At 47.1% G+C, this 17877-nt stretch overlaps 1 protein-coding gene across 1 annotated transcript in view; it reads right to left on the bottom strand.

Moving 5' to 3' along the window:
• NCK1 (NCK adaptor protein 1) overlaps positions 1–17534 on the bottom strand; it is a 95768-nt gene extending 78234 nt beyond the window's left edge. The window contains exon 1 of the mRNA XM_066598068.1: positions 17392–17534. The gene's annotated coding sequence lies outside the window, so the exon portion shown is untranslated. The remainder of the gene's footprint in view (positions 1–17391) is intronic.
• Positions 17535–17877: the final 343 nt, after the last annotated feature.

Here is a 17877-nt window from a genome sequence, read left to right as displayed (position 1 = left end):
GCGCTTAGGAGGCAACCATAAAGCTAATGTAACAGAGCATACAGACAATAGGCCATACTAATAGGACAACCCCTTTAAGGCCCAGGTCAATTCATAGGACATGATTTTAGTAGTCGGTGTTCACACGAAGTCAAGCAGCTCATCCTTCCACGGAGGAAAAAAGCCATATATGCAGTGAGCAAACAAATACGCTTCGTCCTCACGGATATGTGGTGATCTAGCACAGCAAGACGTCTGACGTCACCCAATCTGGAGTTCATTATGGGCCGGAAACACATCATCTCATAAACATACAATGTACCACAACCAGAATCAGCGTCGCTTGTCTTCTACAAATACTAATCTAGAGTCATCGGATGAGTTCTCTTATCTGTCTTTGCAGAATGCAGGATATGTCCTAGCAAAAAAATAAACTTTTCTATGAAAAAAAAAAAAAATTATAGCCCTACTGTCTTACTGGGAATGTTCTCGTAATAGACAGTAAAAAAAAAAAAAAGTTTTAGTGCCACGCTAGGTCTGTATCCCTGGAAAGCAGCCCTAATATCAAAAGGGGTTTTCTGGGACTAAAACGGCCCATCCAAAAAAAAGGCAACCATACTACTTAGACACCTGTCAATATTCCTGCCCTCTTTGATACGCAAGCCAAGCTGAGCCATATGGAGAGAGGAGTAAGTTATTATACACATCTGGTGGCTGCTCATCTCCCATGAGAACAAATCGGGCATGCTGAAATCCAATATCCTTCTTTCATCCAACATTTGTCGGCAAGTGAGAGTCAAGACACCTCACCAACATATTAGGTGGTCATCTAACCACCATAAAATTAGTAGGTTTGCCAATGCTCATCTAAGCCAGTCTTTGGCCAGCAAAGGCTCCAACCCTGGGAAACCCAATGGCCATCAAAACGAAGAGGCCATGGAGATCTACGGGGGTACCTGCAGCCCACACTTTGGTCATCTAAGCACAGTAGCTCAGATGAGCGGTGGAACTGCTTTATAGGGGTTGTTACATGGACACAAATTATTCCCTGTCCAGATGACAGAATATTTGCTGATCGTGGGGGTCCAACCAATCCCAAGAGCCAGGGGCTGTCCGTGTCTCTGAATGAATGGGCTGCTACCCCAGTAGAAATGGGATTGCCACAGATGGAGTTCTACACTTGACCATCTCCGGAAGTCCATCTGAAGTGAATGGTAGTCCACAGGCATGACCATCTCTACATTCATTCCGATACACCTGGGATCCCCATGATGCGTCCCAGTGGTCAGACACCCACCAACAGGGCATTGTTTGTTTTGCATACATCCACAAATAGGGGATTGTTTGTTTCTTGGACAACCCGTTTAGAAGTGTTCAACAAGTCCACTAGACATTGACATTCCACCACTAGATGATGCCTTGGATGAAGGAGCACAGCAGGGTTGCCATCTTCTGGTGACTCGGCCGCCATGAGGTTCCACATACAGTAGCTGGACATTTAAATGGTCTGTGACAGCTGCTTCTTTTTACAAGGTGACTGACCTAGCAGCGTAGGCATCCTTACACAGCTAAAACAATACACACAAATGCGATGACAGGAGGTAGTTTATGCAGGGGGGGGGGGGGCAGAAGCTTTAGGGCTCATGTCCACGGGCAAAATGAGATTTAAAATCCGCAGCGGATCTCCCGCGCGCGGATCCGCACCCCATAGGGATGCATTGACCACCCGCGGGTAGATAAATACCCGCGGATCGTCAATAAAAGGGATTTAAAAAAAAAAAGGAGCATGAAAAAATCTGGACCATGCTCCATTTTCGTGCGGGTCTCCCGCGGGGTCGGCTCCCGCGGGCTTCTATTGAAGCCTATGGAAGCCGTCCGGATCCGCGGGAGACCTAAAATAGGAATTTCAAGGATTTACTCACCCGCAGCAGGCCGCGAAGCTCTTCTCTTCCTCACGGCCGCATCTCCCTTGCTTCGGCTCGGCGGATGTGCCCGGCGCATGCGCGCGGCACGTCGACGACGTGCCGCCGGCGTAAGGAATTCATCCGCCGGCCGAAAAAGAAGATCCAGCCGTGAGGAAGAGCAGAGCTTCGCTGCCCGCTACGGATAGGTAAATTCCTTTTTATTCGTATTTTCAGCGCTCATGTCCGCGGGGCAGGAGGGACCCGCTGCAGATTCTACATGTAGAATCCGTAGCGGGCCCGATTTTCCCCGTGGACATGAGGCCTTAGGCTTTATTATTGGAAACCCCAGCGTGCTTGCTATATCCCAGAAGACAATATAAACAACCCTCGAAGTGTACTCACATTACTCAAGATGGAGCTCTGATTAGGCAACTCCAAGTTCCTACCATCGGAGAGGCTTCCTCTCTAAGAAAGTTTGACGTGATAAGAACCCTACAGAGTTGTATGAAATAGAAAACTTCTGTCAACTCGCTAAAACCGTCAGAACACACATCAGGCAGTCTGTGTTCTGTGAATAGACCTCTGATTGCAGCAGTCACACTGCGCTTAGATACACTGCCGCAGCATTATGAGCAATTGTGAATAGTGTGAGACAGTGACCGGCAAAGTGCTGGAGGGCCGTTACATTTCGCCTAGGATGCTCTCCTATGCGGCTTTAGGGAGCACTTGGGCAGATACGTGCCACCGAGCAGCCTGGGCTCGGTGGAGGAAGCCGGCAGTATGGTGTCAGTAACACTAAGTTACTGACACGTTGTAGCAAGTAAGTGGCTCCAAGCCGCATAATCTGGGCTGGCTTTTCCTGGAGTGACCAAAGTGAAGGGTGGGATGGCCACTCCCACGTACCAGGTGGGGCTGGTACCAGGCCTTATAAAGCCTGGGCCTACAGGGCCTAGAGGGAGAGCTGAGACCTCTGCAGGTCTGAGAGTCCTGGCTGGCTGTGTGCAGGAGCCATTTGTGTTACCAGTGTGTAGACAGGGACGCTCCAGGTATAGTAAGTGCTCAGACGAGCAGGATTTACGTTATGTTTGCCTGATGTTAAGGCCTGTATTTTGCTTTTGCTTGCTGGGAAATAAACCCAGGCAAAGCCTGGACTAAAGACTTTATCCTATGTGTCACTGTCTCTGACTGCTTATGCCCAGGTTGCTACCGATCCTAAACGCTAATCCCTCACAATAGTCACAACACACAGACTGCCACAAGCAGCGCTTGTCTTTTACCAACAGTTCCTACGGGCAAGAGAAACCATTTAAAGGTGTATTCCGGGAATGGGACCTTTATTCCGAGCTTTCACCCATCCACTGGATGCATGGAAATGGATAGATCAGTAAGAGTCTGACCACTGGAGCTTCAACCAGTACTGAGAACGGGGGTCCTGTCCCCCCTTCCCCATCCTCCTTGTTGCACCTTCAAACTGACAAGATGGAACGGAGCACAGGTCACACTTATGACTGCTGGAAATAGAAATAGCCAGGTGCTTTGTTCTCATCAAAATGAATGGAGCAGCGGTGGCTTCACAAGCACAACCCGAGCTCCATTCAATGAGGTCACTGTGGGTGGGAGACGCAACCCAGAAGTGAGGAGGATGGGGACACGGGATCCCTGTTCCCAGGAACAGTGGTGTTCTCAGCGGTTGGACCCCCACTAATTTATCCCGTTTTTACCTCCAAAGGATTATTACCCAGTATTATGGAAATGACTCCAAACCCCTTTAACCCCTTAAAGAACAGCAATCTCTCAGTTTTTTGCTGTTACTTTTTGTCTCTGATCCAAGACGTTAACTTTGTCAACTTTTTCATTGACATGCCTAGAGGAGAGATTGTTTTATGTGGTACAAGATGCATTTTTATTGGTACTATTTAATTTACCATTTAATTTGTAATTGGGGTGATATGGAGAGAGAAAAAAAAAAAGACACACACCACACCACACATGCCATTTTTGGAGGGGCACCTCTGGCTAACTGCTTGGCAGTCAGCACTGGCCATGGCATCTAAGGAGTTAAATGGCTACCGTCAGCTGTACAAAAGCCGGGTAGCAAGTGGGTTCAGCTCTTAAGCCCACTTCATACTCCCCTCAAAAACCAATGAGGTACATGTGCATCACTGGTCACTGAGGGGTTAAAGAACCGTTTCAAAAATACCAATTTCTAGAGACATTGCCTAGCAGAATCCACGGCACACAAACAGCTTCACCAGATTTCCAATGGTTGAATGTGAAACGCTATTGTAACATACAGGAAACACATCATATGCTACGTTCCAATCTGTTATGGGTCTTGATTAAGAATATCTGTAATGGGAGGTCAGAAGGGATAACAGTGGTGCGTAGTAGCACGCCCCGCTGAGTTGCTTTCTTAATAAGTTTGACTAAGCTACGTCTTCCTTGTAGACCACTTCTCGCTTTTCAAAAAGTCTTCAAAACCACATCAAAAACTTAAAAAAAAAAAAGAAAAGAGCAAAAGATATAGCAAAACTAGCAAGCTAGCAGGTACACCAGCCGATGACCGCTTTAAAAAAAAACACTAATCGGCGATCGTTTTAGCAATAATCGGTGCGCGTAGATGTGTGCCCGTTGTGCGCTTTTCAGGCACTGCCAGCTGATCGTTAAATTCACTGCAACCTAAAAATCTTTGTTCAGCCTTATCAGCAGTTCTCCACAGGTAAATGCTGATAGCATTGTTTCCCCATAGAGAACAAAGGATCTGAGCTCAGATAATAGCCTGGGGCTATTAACTTCATTTAGTTAAGGCTTCATTTGCATACCTAATTAGTACTTAAGTAGCTGAGTAGCTACTTAATTTATGCAAAATGATCACTCAAAGCTGTCACTCAAACTGTCCTTTGAATGATCATCTGCTGGTGTAAATGGGCCTCAATTTGAAAATCGGTGGAAGTCTGACCACTGAGACGCCCACTGATCCAGAGAAAGGGGGAAGATAATGAAGTCAGACATCATAAGATTGTACAATATTGAATATTCTTTTTGTTGTGGTATATTGACCGTTAACATCGGCCTCATTAATCTAAACGGTTTAAAGCCACATTTACACCCAACGGTTATTGTTGGAACAGACAAACTTTTCTGCATACAGACAATAGTTTGAAAAACCTCTCCATTTCCCTCATTAGCTAAAGTAAACTCTGTATATGTGGTTTGCTCAGGGGGGGCGGGAGGTTTTTAATACCTGTGAAGAAGTCATTGTCATCTGCTGGCACGAACAAGTAGTCATTGTGTTTAGCAGGGCAAACAATCACCCCTCCCCGCAAGTCTTTCAGTCTGTCAAAGACTGAACAAATGCCATTTAAACAAAGTCAAAAGCAAACAACTAACGACTATTTTTATGCAAGCTGAAACTCGGCAATAAACGACAAGTGAGCGACTAGTGCACGTCCACCCGCGTTTACACAACAATTAGCACTCATTTGAACAAGTTATCGTTGCGTGTAAATAGGCCCTGACAGTAATTCCCGGAGAGACGCAGCGACTAATCAGATGAGCATGATTAAAGATTTCATCAGGATATATGTATAACTGAAAAACGGTATGAAGGAAAGTGGCTGCCTGCAATGCTGGAATATTCCTAGGGTGAAGACTGGGGGACAGAAATAAAATAAATAAATGATATACAAACATTGCGCCTAATTGCCTGTATTTTTATGTTACTTATGGAAGTTTGTTATCTAAACTGGTGATCTCATGCCATGTTTATGGGCTCATTCACACGGCCTTGTGTAAAACACTGTATGAGCCAGCTATCGCAGTGTAGGGCAGAGATTGTGTACTGAGCAGGGCTTCTTCACTGGTAGGATCCCGAAAACTGAACTTTTAATGTTAAACATATTAAGCTCATGACAAACATACAGATAAATATCGAGCAAATACCACCCTAATCCGAATTCGGATTAGGGTGGTATTTGCTTGATATTCATCTGTATGTTTGTCCTGAGCTCATACAGGTTTTAGTTAATTATCATTAAAAGTTAAGTTTTAGGGATCCTACCAGTGAAGAATCGATTGGATTCCTCTACCCCAGTGATATTCTACTGTGCATGACAGCGTATCTCGCCTCTCAGCGACGTTTCATATTTAACACAGTTCATATGCAACATAATTTAGTCCAGAAATGTTTTTTTGTAAAAGGTTTATTTTTTTCACCATTTTCAACAACTCTATGAGCGTGTAAAGGTACCCGTACATGGGGCAATTATTGCCCAGATTATCACTGGTAATAAAAAAAAATTCAGGTGATACTCAACCAATGTAGACGCAGCCGCTGACCGGGCACTGAGCAAGAAATCGAGCCCTTGTGAGAGTCGCTTGGTTTTTAGCAGAACTAAAAATAAAAGGACGTCGGTTCACGTAAAAGGGAGTCGCTCAACAATGAAGACTGCTGAATGGAGGAGGGTGCCAGAGCGATACCCAACCCGCTCCACCTCTCTTCACAGAATGACTATCACTCCTGTGTAAAGCAGAGGAGCGATAATGGGGACAGTCAGTGGGACAGCTGTCGGGGACTTATACGCCCCACAGTCGTTCTGACGGTACCTGAAGCCTCGCTACACCAGCTGGATCTTCCCAAGGATAACCACTACCCCGCGCCCATGTGATGCATCTAAGGCATCTCACACCAACCAGTCCCCCTGCTCTGTAGAGACCAGGAAGAAGAACACCGAGACCATGGTCTACAAATGGGCATCTCTAATGGGCTAGGCGTTGGTTACTTATGGAGGTTACTAGCAAGACTTTTTCCTTTTCTGGAGAAAAGACAAATTTCATAGTTTTTCTCAAGCTGCACTGGCTGCAGCTGCATCCCCCTCCTCTTCATCATCCATTTACCTTTATATTTTGGTTAACCTGAACATTTACAAAAGGGCCCGAGATGAGAATGGGGAACGACAGATAAAAGAATTCCTTCAGCAGTTTGGGTAAACGTCATTCAGGATTTACTGGAACCCATTAAAATGTTTATCTAGACAATACATTGCAGATGAACATACTTACGCATTTCGGACGTAGAGCACATTATTAATCCCAGCATGCATATACCTATCTCGTGATATGGAGCTGGCTTCTTTTCTTCGCATGCCAAAGGAGAACTACAGACTGCTAGAAAGTGAGGAAGATGCCACTTTTAACTATGGTACTTAATATACTGAAATGTAAACTTCTGCATGTATAGTATATGCATACCTCGGCAAGCTCAGAAACACCAACAGCACATAATCAACGCTATAGACAAACCCAAGATAGTCAGTGTGCCTAGAAATTTTCTGTTAGTGCCAAATATCTTTCTATGAAATTCTCATTCTGGGGCCACCGAGTAGAGTGACAAACTGAAGCTCACGCGCTGTAAGTGTGTCGTCCTCTCTGAACCAGGGAAATCAAGCCTAGGGAGAAGGAGATTGCAGCGCTGGTATGGCAGGGCAATTTAACAGGCAAGTACTGGGTCTTCTAATTTTATCTCATTTGCCCCAAAAGTCGCATTCACACAGCCCTATGAGTGTCAGACAGCACATGGACACCCATGTGATCCCATCTCCCCAGACCTTGCACATGGCATGTCCCATTCTGGTCTGAAAAAAATTTAATTTTCTCCATATTGACTATTATGGGCCGTGTGCAGTCTGTGGAACACAACCACAGCCCATGGCTCAAATATAAAGTTGTGTGAATGAGCCCTTATGGAAGTCTTATCCGACCCCAGAAAACCCCTTTAGGGTATCGTTTACACTGGGCGGAAATACTGAAGATTTTTTTCCACAGTGGAATTAGCTGCGTCAGATTCGGCCATGTGAACGTACCCTACAACTGACCTGTACTGCTGATGTGACTTTATGCGGCAGATCTCACTCCTTCCAACGATCAGCATCTGGTTTCTGCTGTGGAAAATCCATAACATGTGAACAGAGCCTTAATAGGACACGCCAGATCACACATGTACGCTTCAGCGGGAAATCCCACATGCTACAATACCTAGAAGTAAGTTTCCAGAAGTGACTGATTTACCAGTATAGAGCGCAGTCAGGGGGGGAATGAAAAGCAGATGTTATCTGCTGCTAATCTATGGCTTCTGACAGGCGATGATGTGCTGCCCCTTTAAGACTTTTCCATGGGCTTGAGCTGTACAACCCCCACTGGAAGAGCAATCAGATCCCGGGGGTCACAATAAAAAAAGAATGCTGACAAGAGTCAGCTGGAAGGAAAGCAGAAGAGCGCGGCGGCGCAGCACATCCACCCCGTCGGCTGCGGTAGAGGCTTGTCTGCACACTGTCAGCAGCTCTACGTTACCCCTGGTGCACACAGTCATCACAGCTGCACATCATATGGCCATAGGGAGCCCATGTCACTACAAAGGTGCCTCCATACCTAAGCGGATTCTCCTATAGGTCCAGCTCCCCCCCCTTCTATAATGTCATCCGTTATTCACATCCATACCAAAAAAAAAATAGCTGGCCCCAAATTTTTTTTTTTACCTGCACTGCTTGGCAATGGTTTTGACAAATCAGAATTGCGCATTTTGCATTTTATTTTTTGTATTTATTTTTTAGCTTCCAGCTGTCGCTTAGCAACTATAAATGGCGCACATAACACAATGTAATTGCATATGTACAGTGTTTATTATGCACTCAGAGAACAATAGGACTATCGTGCGGTAACTTAGAACATGCTGCTTTTTTTTTTTTTTTTTTACGCAATTAAAAAAAAACGCTAGTATGAGCGGGCAATGAAAATCAGTTCCCCTTCATTGACTCCATTTACCATGTTACACGCTATTAAATTACGCCTGTACGAGCCTTCCCTTAAAGGTAATTAACGTCTGTAGTATGACAAGTGATGGGACCATTTTTTTGCTTTCTCAAGAAATCCTTAAGAAAAGCCTCTGTATACACGGGAAGTCATCTGGAGCGACAGAACGGCCCACCAGATTTCCACAAGGGACGTATTACGGATTAGAGACCGCACACAAATAGCGATGACTAGAAGGTACCGACACTTTAGTAAGTTAGCGGGCACACGCAGCTTTGAAGCCATTTTGTTTCTTCGTTCTAATGCATCTCCCAAAATAACCCCGACTAAAAATCTCTTAAAGGACCCAACCGGTCAAGACAAACAAAGATGGCCGCTTTCGCCGACTACTGGACGCACACTGTGCATTAATATACATTAGGCTATAACACTACGAGCTGCTTTGATTGGCCAGTGCTGCCCATGTGAGCCCTGGAGGGTCACTTTAAGGCCCTTTAACAAGGTTCAATGATTAGGTGCAAATGTTCATTTCCCCAATCTTGGACCGGTGCGACTATAACCCACAATCCAGTAACAATTCGGCGGCTGATCGAATCTTTTAGGCGAGCATAAAAATGATCACTCATCGGCAGCACATTTCCAGGGGATATTCTGCCGACTAATGCAGTCTATATGGGGGCAAACGATCCTATTAATGTTCCCCGTTCCTCTGCTGCCTGCAAAAGCACCAAAATGCTATATTGTTGATTGGTGCTCGTTAAAGGTGTTTTTTTTTTCATTATTAATGACCCCGATAGGTCATCAATGGATCATTGAGGGTTCGCCACTCGGGATCCTTGCTGATCGCCAGGCTCGCTGTCAGCGTGGACAGTACTGGAAGCAGACAACGTTGTCAACATTGCAGTGGCCTGGTTTGGTACTGCAGGCACAGCTCCCATTGATTTGATAGATTGAGGGTTGTGCCCATAGTATCAAATTGGGATGATGTAATATTGATAATAGCTTGGAGTGCTGCGAGGAACACCCTAAAATTGCAATATGGGAGCCGTTGGGGTCAGTTTATAGGCCACTACCGATGCTCCAACTGCATGCCGGACTGCAGCTTCTATTCTGCTGACATTACAAATTGCTTGCCAATGCATGCAGGCAATTTCCTGTTGCCCCACAGGTTATTATAGTATTGCTCCCTGCTGTGAAATACCATCATGCTATAAGGGAACTGTGGTCTGCTAACATTGCTTGAAGGTGGAGCTTTCCTTTAAATACACCTTACAAGTCTTCCCGTGGGGAATCGTTACAAGTATCACTATTAAACCTCGAAGTAACAAACCGTAACTTGCCGCAATCTCCAAACCTGTCATTTAAGTGCTTGGCAGTCAAGGGGGTTAAATAATAAGACAGTTCCCAGGATACTTAGCAATGGAAGTACGTGCCCAGGATGCGCTCAAGGAGGGCCTGTCAGCTCAGTGCTATTACATTCCTCCTAAATTCACATGGCCCGCTGTGTTTGCCAAGAGCGAGCCGGCTGGGAGCACTTTACAGCTGTGTAATCCCAGCGCTGTGAGGAGCAGAGTTCTCACACTCCCCGAGCAGTAAACAGCGAGGGAACCCAAATACTCCAGTAAAGCACTGGGCCCTTAACGACTGCCATCTGGGATGTTTATAGCTGCCGCTTGGTCCGTTCTGAAGGAATACTCCCAACCAACGTAGGAATAGAGCCACCCATCAAATAGATGACCACTCCACCACTCACCTGAAAAGGCAACAGCCATCATTCTTAAAAGGGGTTATCCCACCAAAAACATCAATTAATCAGGAGAACGGCAAATCCTGAATCCCCCTGGTGAATGGAGCGGTGATGCGCATACGGGGCCACCGCTGCACACACTGTATGGGCCGATAGAGCAGTGCGCTCAGCTACCACCCTCAGGACCCTAGAAGTGAACGAAGAGCTGGACGCACATGTGCACCACTGCTCCATTCATCAGGGTGCACCGTTCTCCTGATCCCCGAGTGCCCCAGCAGTCAGACCCTCAGCGATCAATGTCTTATCACCTATCCTGTGGCTAAATGCACAAAAACATGCAACTTTTTAATGTAATTCATAATATAAATCCAACCCCCACCCCAGCATTTACATCAATAGCCACCGATTTCCAAAAGCTTCTTTAACTACAATTAGTAAAGCCGGAAGAACTGCTGAGATCTAAAGCCAGATTTCATTCTTCTAAAGCAAAGACCAAGTTCAAAAAAAAAAAAAAGAGTTCCACTAGTACCCATCACACCCATCCTCACACGTATGCACAGGCCATCAGACAGCTTCTGGACGCCTCCAGCTTAGCAAACAAAAAGTTATAAATCCAACGACCATCCTTGTAAACTAAAGGTCCCCAAAACATTGGGTAAAAGTTATCAGAAACCGCCAATTTCGGCAGGGCCAACAGACTGATGTATACGCATTGAGGCCTCCCACCTTCTCCCCTGACAGATGAGGTTGAGGGAAAGAAGGATAAAGCATGAACTTTTTGTTCCCCCCTAAAAACAAGCTGCGGCTGAAGCCGTCGTTGGGCCTTTCCATACTGTCCATACAGAGTATACATGAACGAACACACTAAGTCACGTATATGGGAAAGCCGAGAGAAGTAGCTATTGGCGGAACCCCCATTTGGCCAACGACTACTAAGGGTGTATCGCCACATTTACTCATTTTAGTAAATCATTACATTCCCCCAAAAATATCAACGCTAAGCAACTAATTCTAAGGCGGATCACAAAATGTAGTGTGAAGGGTCCTCAAATATCAAGTGGATCCCATAGGCTTTTTTTTGGCTCGTACCTGTATATTTGAAACCATTATATCCTATTCACTATCATGGTTCTGCCAGCTGAGCACTTGTCCTCTCCGGCATGGAGCGGTAGTGCGCATGCCTAACCGCCGCTCCGTTTATTGGGACTTCCACCAATCAGATATTCTGCCCTACCCACAGAATGGGAGGGGTTCCCTTTGTGAGACAATATCTTCAACCAAGTTGTTAAAAAAAAAAAAAAAAGTTTAAGAAGTCCTTGAAGATGTGTGAAGCCGTGAGCGGTTTCCTGCCTCCGGGGGAGTCTCTTCTCTAGATTATAGTATATGTACTTTTGAGAAACTGTATAGAAGTCAGGAAGAGCAGCACTGCATCATATGTACCAGGTCTATAGTGTGTGCAGCACATGTAACATAGGATATTTAATGCCGCATGTACTCTAAAAGGCATCACATGTGGCCTCGGTAATGTACACGTCACTACAGATGTGGCAGTGCTGAAATTGTCCATTAACTCTTTGGAGCTTCAATGCTTGTGCTTTGCGATTATTCATGACAAACCCAGTTTGGATACATTGTCTGTATTTGTTGTATCAGATGTAACAGCAATATATACACCGTTTAACCCCTTAAGGACCAGACACCATGGGCTTCACATACATGCGTTGTCGCGGCAAAATAGTGTGATTTTGTCAACCGTATGAAAGAGCCCTTTTAGAAAGTGTGACATGGACAAGAGGGATTACAGGTCCTCATAGTCTAGAATGAGGGATCCACCGATAATCACAATCATATCTATGATGTAATCAGAAGGAAGGAGATGTCCGCGTGCGACGCCAACTCATCGCGGACTCAAAGACTAATTCCAATCAGATGACTGTACATCATTACTGGACGCGTGCCCCGAGCCAAATCAGTACAGCCGTCCTGCCACAGAGATCAGGACCACTGTTCTTTTAAGGGATTTTACCCATGTGGCCAATGAAACGAGACCCCCATTCTCAGAAAAACGTGAAAAAAAAAACATCCCTTTAATGTTAAAGTGCGTCCACATCCCAGATACGTGATACAATCTTACATGGTCTGGTTTTGTTTTTTATCAAAATGACATTTGAGGAAAAAAGAAAAAAGATATCTAAGCGCTCAAACTGCAGTGAAGGACTTTAGGATCTGTATATATAAATACACAAAACTTTCTAAATACTTGTTATGGATTTAAAATGTAGATATGTTTTCAGATGCTGCTCCATTGGCTCATTGTTCTCATTAATGTTGTGACATACTGAATTTTTTGGACTACTTTTAGCAAAAAAGGAAAGAAAAAAACCTTGTCAATAAATGTGTGTGAGCAATAGTCTGAAGTCAGGAGGCTCTGGCAGTGGCAGAGCCCCCTGACCACTTGCTCAACAATCATTCAGAGTGCTGATGAAGCACTCTGCGGAGCCCCTAAGAATAACGCGAGTCTGCATTGTTCTCTCCCTCCCTGCTTAATGGTGATCTGTGTACTCCATGCTGGGCAGCGGATTAAGGGCTCATTCACATCAGCCTTAGGGGATTCCGTTCTTGCTCCATTCAGCACCCCATGGCCAAACAGTTCCGTCTTATGACCGAACCGAGCTGCGACAAACAGCCCTCATTAACCATAACGGGGACCATTCATTCACTTTCTGGCAAGCAACCCGGGGTTTGCTGGAATTGACAAGCCAAAATAACGCTGCAGCGAAAATCAGCGATATATGAATGAACCCTAAGCAAGCATGCACCGAGTCACAGATCTGAGATAGAAGTGCTGACCTCCCTCTGAGAAGATCCTGGAGCCATAAAACACAAAGGAAGAAGCGGCAGTGAAGGACCTTTGGATCATGTGACCAGTCCGATGCCTGGGGAAGGGAGACAGCTCTACTTTGTGAGCACAGTAGAGTCGTGTATGTGAATTGCATGTGTGCACAGTAGGGCGGTGTGTATGTGAATTTAGCATGAGCCGCGTGTGTTAAGATGCTTTCACACGCGTGGAATATTTCCACACTTCTATATCTGCCAGTTTCCGTTCCATAACCCACATATATACGTGGCCATTTTTCCACATCTTCCGCATATTGCGGAAATGTAATTAAGTGTCTACATCCATCACTGCAAGTTATTTCAATAGCCAAACATGAAGACACATTAAGGGTTCATTCAAATGCCAGTATCATTGTTCCGTGTGCCGTCAGGGACAACACGCATATCCTACGGGACTGTCCACACAATTGGCGATGTTCTATGGGGCAATATCTGCCGCATGTCCTATTGTCATCCATATCGCATATGAGAATAGGGCATGTAATATCCGCTCTCCATGCAGACTGGACAGCGCACAGACGGGCGTCAGTGTACTGGCTAACGCACATTGCGTCCAATCTTCTTGGGTGCAACTCGCACACAACCGACCGTGTGAATCCAGTTTAACGGAAGACTGCTGCAATTAACCCCCCTCACCTACCCCAGGATACCAAAAACAAAAGCTCTACCCCAAACCAACTTTATAGCACTGAGCCCAACACTTCGTTATACCACCTGGGAGGTTTCCTATTTTTCCCTTGTCTAATGTCCCATTTAGACGGGCCGACCATTGTGTAAAGGACTCCACAGGTGCTGACGTCACGGATATGGTCATTAGCGCATGTGCAGAGCGTTTAGACAGGCAGAGAACACCGAAGGATCGCGGGCGTCCCGCTGAGTTCTTCACATCGCATCATGAGATGTGTGCGCTGCGAGACAGGCACATATGAAGCCCATTCTTTTGGGTGAGAATCACTGCATGTTCTAACTTTCCGCGTTCCTTGGGGCGCCGTGCCCATTGATTTCAATGGGAGCTTTAAAAAGAAATATTAATTTGCATGCTTTCTTTTACATGCCCATTTTATGCTGTGCGATGGGCATGTGAGGTTTCCTATTGAAATCAATGGCAAACACTTCCGATCCTCTATCGTGGGGAGAGGATTGGAACTTCACCAAAAACCGCCTCCAATCCGCGAGTACATTGAACGTTCACAAGCGCCAATACCGAGCCAAGTTATACGACCAGATATGGCGCTCACGTGTGTAGTTCTAGAAACCCTCTCCTGGACCCCACAAGTGTGCCACCAACAGGAGTGACCACGGGTCCTCATAGTCTAGAATGAGGGATCCACCAGTAATTACAATCTCATATCTATGATGTAATCAGAAGGAAGAACATGTCCGCGGGCGACGCCAACTCATCGTGGGCACGAAGATTAATTCCAATCAGATGACTGTGCGTCATTACTGGACGAGTGCCCCAAGCCAAACCGGTACAACCGCCCTGCCACGGAGATCAGTATGACTGCTCTAGTAGATCCCCGTCAAATACCAGCCCATCGCCCGCTGAACCCGACAACCAGCCTGCAGGCCAGCCCATCGCCCGCTGAACCCGACAACCAGCCTGCAGGCCAGCCCATCGCCCGCTGTACCCGACAACCAGCCTGCAGGCCAGCCCATCGCCCGCTGTACCCGACAACCAGCCTGCAGGCCAGCCCATCGCCCGCTGTACCCGACAACCAGCCTGCAGGCCAGCCCATCGCCCGCTGTACCCGACAACCAGCCTGCAGGCCAGCCCATCGCCCGCTGTACCCGACAACCAGCCTGCAGGCCAGCCCATCGCCCGCTGTACCCGACAACCAGCCTGCAGGCCAGCCCATCGCCCACTGTACCCATACTGACCCGTAGGTACCAAAGACACCGGAGCAAAAAAAGATGAAACCAAGCAGCATTCCGCAGAGGTGAGGCAGCGGCCAAGAATGGCACCACACCGATGAGCACGTGGCAAGTACTGACTACCAGGGAGCAGCAGGAATGACAGCACGGTGCCCACAAAAGGCTACATTGGAGCAGAGCACTGGCAGGGGGGTATAAAGACAGCAAAAAAAATAATTAAACGGAACCTGCTAAGACAGCGAGCGAGCTGCCCTGTACCCCGGGGCAGGTGCCCAAGTTACTCTCACATCAGACAGAATGACAAGAAGCTACAAAAAAAAGCCAAGCAAGCGTGATCAGGATTACCCAGATCTCCAGATAAGTGGGGTCCGCAGAGGAGAGACCCCCACCGATCACAGGTACAGCACATACTACAGGGAGGTCTCTAGTGCATGTATATAGAAATACTGTATACAGTCAGGGCTGCTCCAGTAGCTTTATGTGTACTGACACCAACTTATGGAGTACATACAGCTTCATACACTGCACACGTCTATGAGGAGCGCGGTCCACACGTGTAGTCCGGTACACTGCACACGTCTATGAGGAGCTCGGTCCACACGTGTAGTCCGGTACACTGCACATGTCTATGAGGAGCTCGGCCCACACATGTAGTCCGGTACACTGCACACGTCTATGAGGAGCTCGGTACACACATGTAGTCCGGTACACTGCACACATCTATGAGGAGCTCGGCCCACACATGTAGTCTGGTACACGGCACATGTCTATGAGGAGCTCGGTCCACACGTGTAGTCCGGTACACTGCACATGTCTATGAGGAGCTCGGTACACACGTGTAGCCCGGTACACTGCACATGTCTATGAGGAGCTCGGTCCACACATGTAGTCTGGTACACGGCACATGTCTATGAGGAGCTCGGTCCACACATGTAGTCTGGTACACGGCACATGTCTATGAGGAGCTCGGTACACACGTGTAGCCCGGTACACTGCACATGTCTATGAGGAGCTCGGTACACACACATGTAGTCCGGTACACGGCACATGTCTATGAGGAGCTCGGTCCACACACATATAGTCCGGTACACGGCACATGTCTATGAGGAGCTCGGTCCACACATATGTAGTCCGGTACACTGCACATGTCTATGAGGAGCTCGGTCCACACACATGTAGTCCGGTACACTGCACATGTCTATGAGGAGCTCGGTCCACACACATGTAGTCCGGTACACTGCACATGTCTATGAGGAGCTCGGTCCACACACATGTAGTCCGGTACACTGCACATGTCTATGAGGAGCTCGGTCCACACACATGTAGTCCGGTACACTGCACATGTCTATGAGGAGCTCGGTACATACATATGTAGTCCGGTACACTGTCTATGAGGAGCTCGGTACATACATATGTAGTCCGGTACACTGTCTATGAGGAGCTCGGTACATACATGTAGTCCGGTACACTGCACATGTCTATGAGGAGCTCGGTACATACATGTAATCCGGTACACTGCACATGTCTATGAGGTGCTCGGTACATACATGTAGTCCGGTACACTGCACATGTCTATGAGGAGCTCGGTACATACATGTAGTCCGGTACACTGCACATGTCTATGAGGAGCTCGGTACATACATGTAGTCCGGTACACTGCACATGTGTATAACTGCACACACACACACAGATCTCTATATTGTGTCGCTCTGTACATCATGGCCTTATTCACACGGGCTACAGAACACAGCTGCACATACATGTGTGTAAGGCCTAAATAACTATACACACCACACATATATGTAGCTCTTTACATACACATGGAGCCCTATACACTGCACACACATATATAGCAGTGTGTAGGTCTGTACATATATGTAGCCCTACACACTGTAGATGTCACTATACACACACACACATATATATATATATATATATATATATATATATATATATATATATATATATATATATATATATATATATATATATATATATATATATATAGCACTGCACATGTATGTAGCTGTACTCATGCAGAGCCCCATATACACACATATCAGTGCAGCCCTGCACACCCCGAGCAGTCAGCCGCTCCACAGGCCGCACACTCCGCGCCGCAGCCCCGCACACTGCAGACAATGGCCCCCCCGCAGCACACAGCGCCGGCCGCACACTCACCTGCACACTGCGGCTCCGCACACCAGTCCCCCGGCTTCTGGGGCGCCCCGACACCCGGACACACAGTCCACCGCCTGCAAGAGCGACCTCCGCCGACTACAGACAGCGGAACAAGCCCGACCCCGCCCAGACAACGTAGTACCACCTCGCCTCCCGGGGAACCACGCCCACCCGACGCTCCACCCCCTCCTCTAAGGTACAAAGCCTGTTAACCCCTCTGCCTCCCAGAAGTGAGCGACGCAGCAGACCCCGGCGGTTGGGGAAGGAGTTACTGGGCGTGGCCAGTAGCCGCTCTCCACCTAGGGCGGACGTAGGAGACGTCAGTCATCTCTCCTCGGTGACATAGCAGACTATGACCACGCCCCCTGGAGCCGCTTCCTCCTGCATGAAGGATGAATGATTGGATGACGTCAGCCGGCGATGAGCGCATGCGCAAAAATGCACCGTACGCTGGCGCTGGTGTGTGGGGAGCTGCGCCCAGAAGTC

This window comes from Eleutherodactylus coqui, chromosome 1 (genome assembly GCF_035609145.1).
Source record: "Eleutherodactylus coqui strain aEleCoq1 chromosome 1, aEleCoq1.hap1, whole genome shotgun sequence".
Taxonomy (NCBI): Eukaryota; Metazoa; Chordata; class Amphibia; order Anura; family Eleutherodactylidae; genus Eleutherodactylus; species Eleutherodactylus coqui.
The sequence above is the reverse complement of the archived record's forward strand: the minus strand, read 5'-3'. Positions and strand labels throughout refer to the sequence as shown.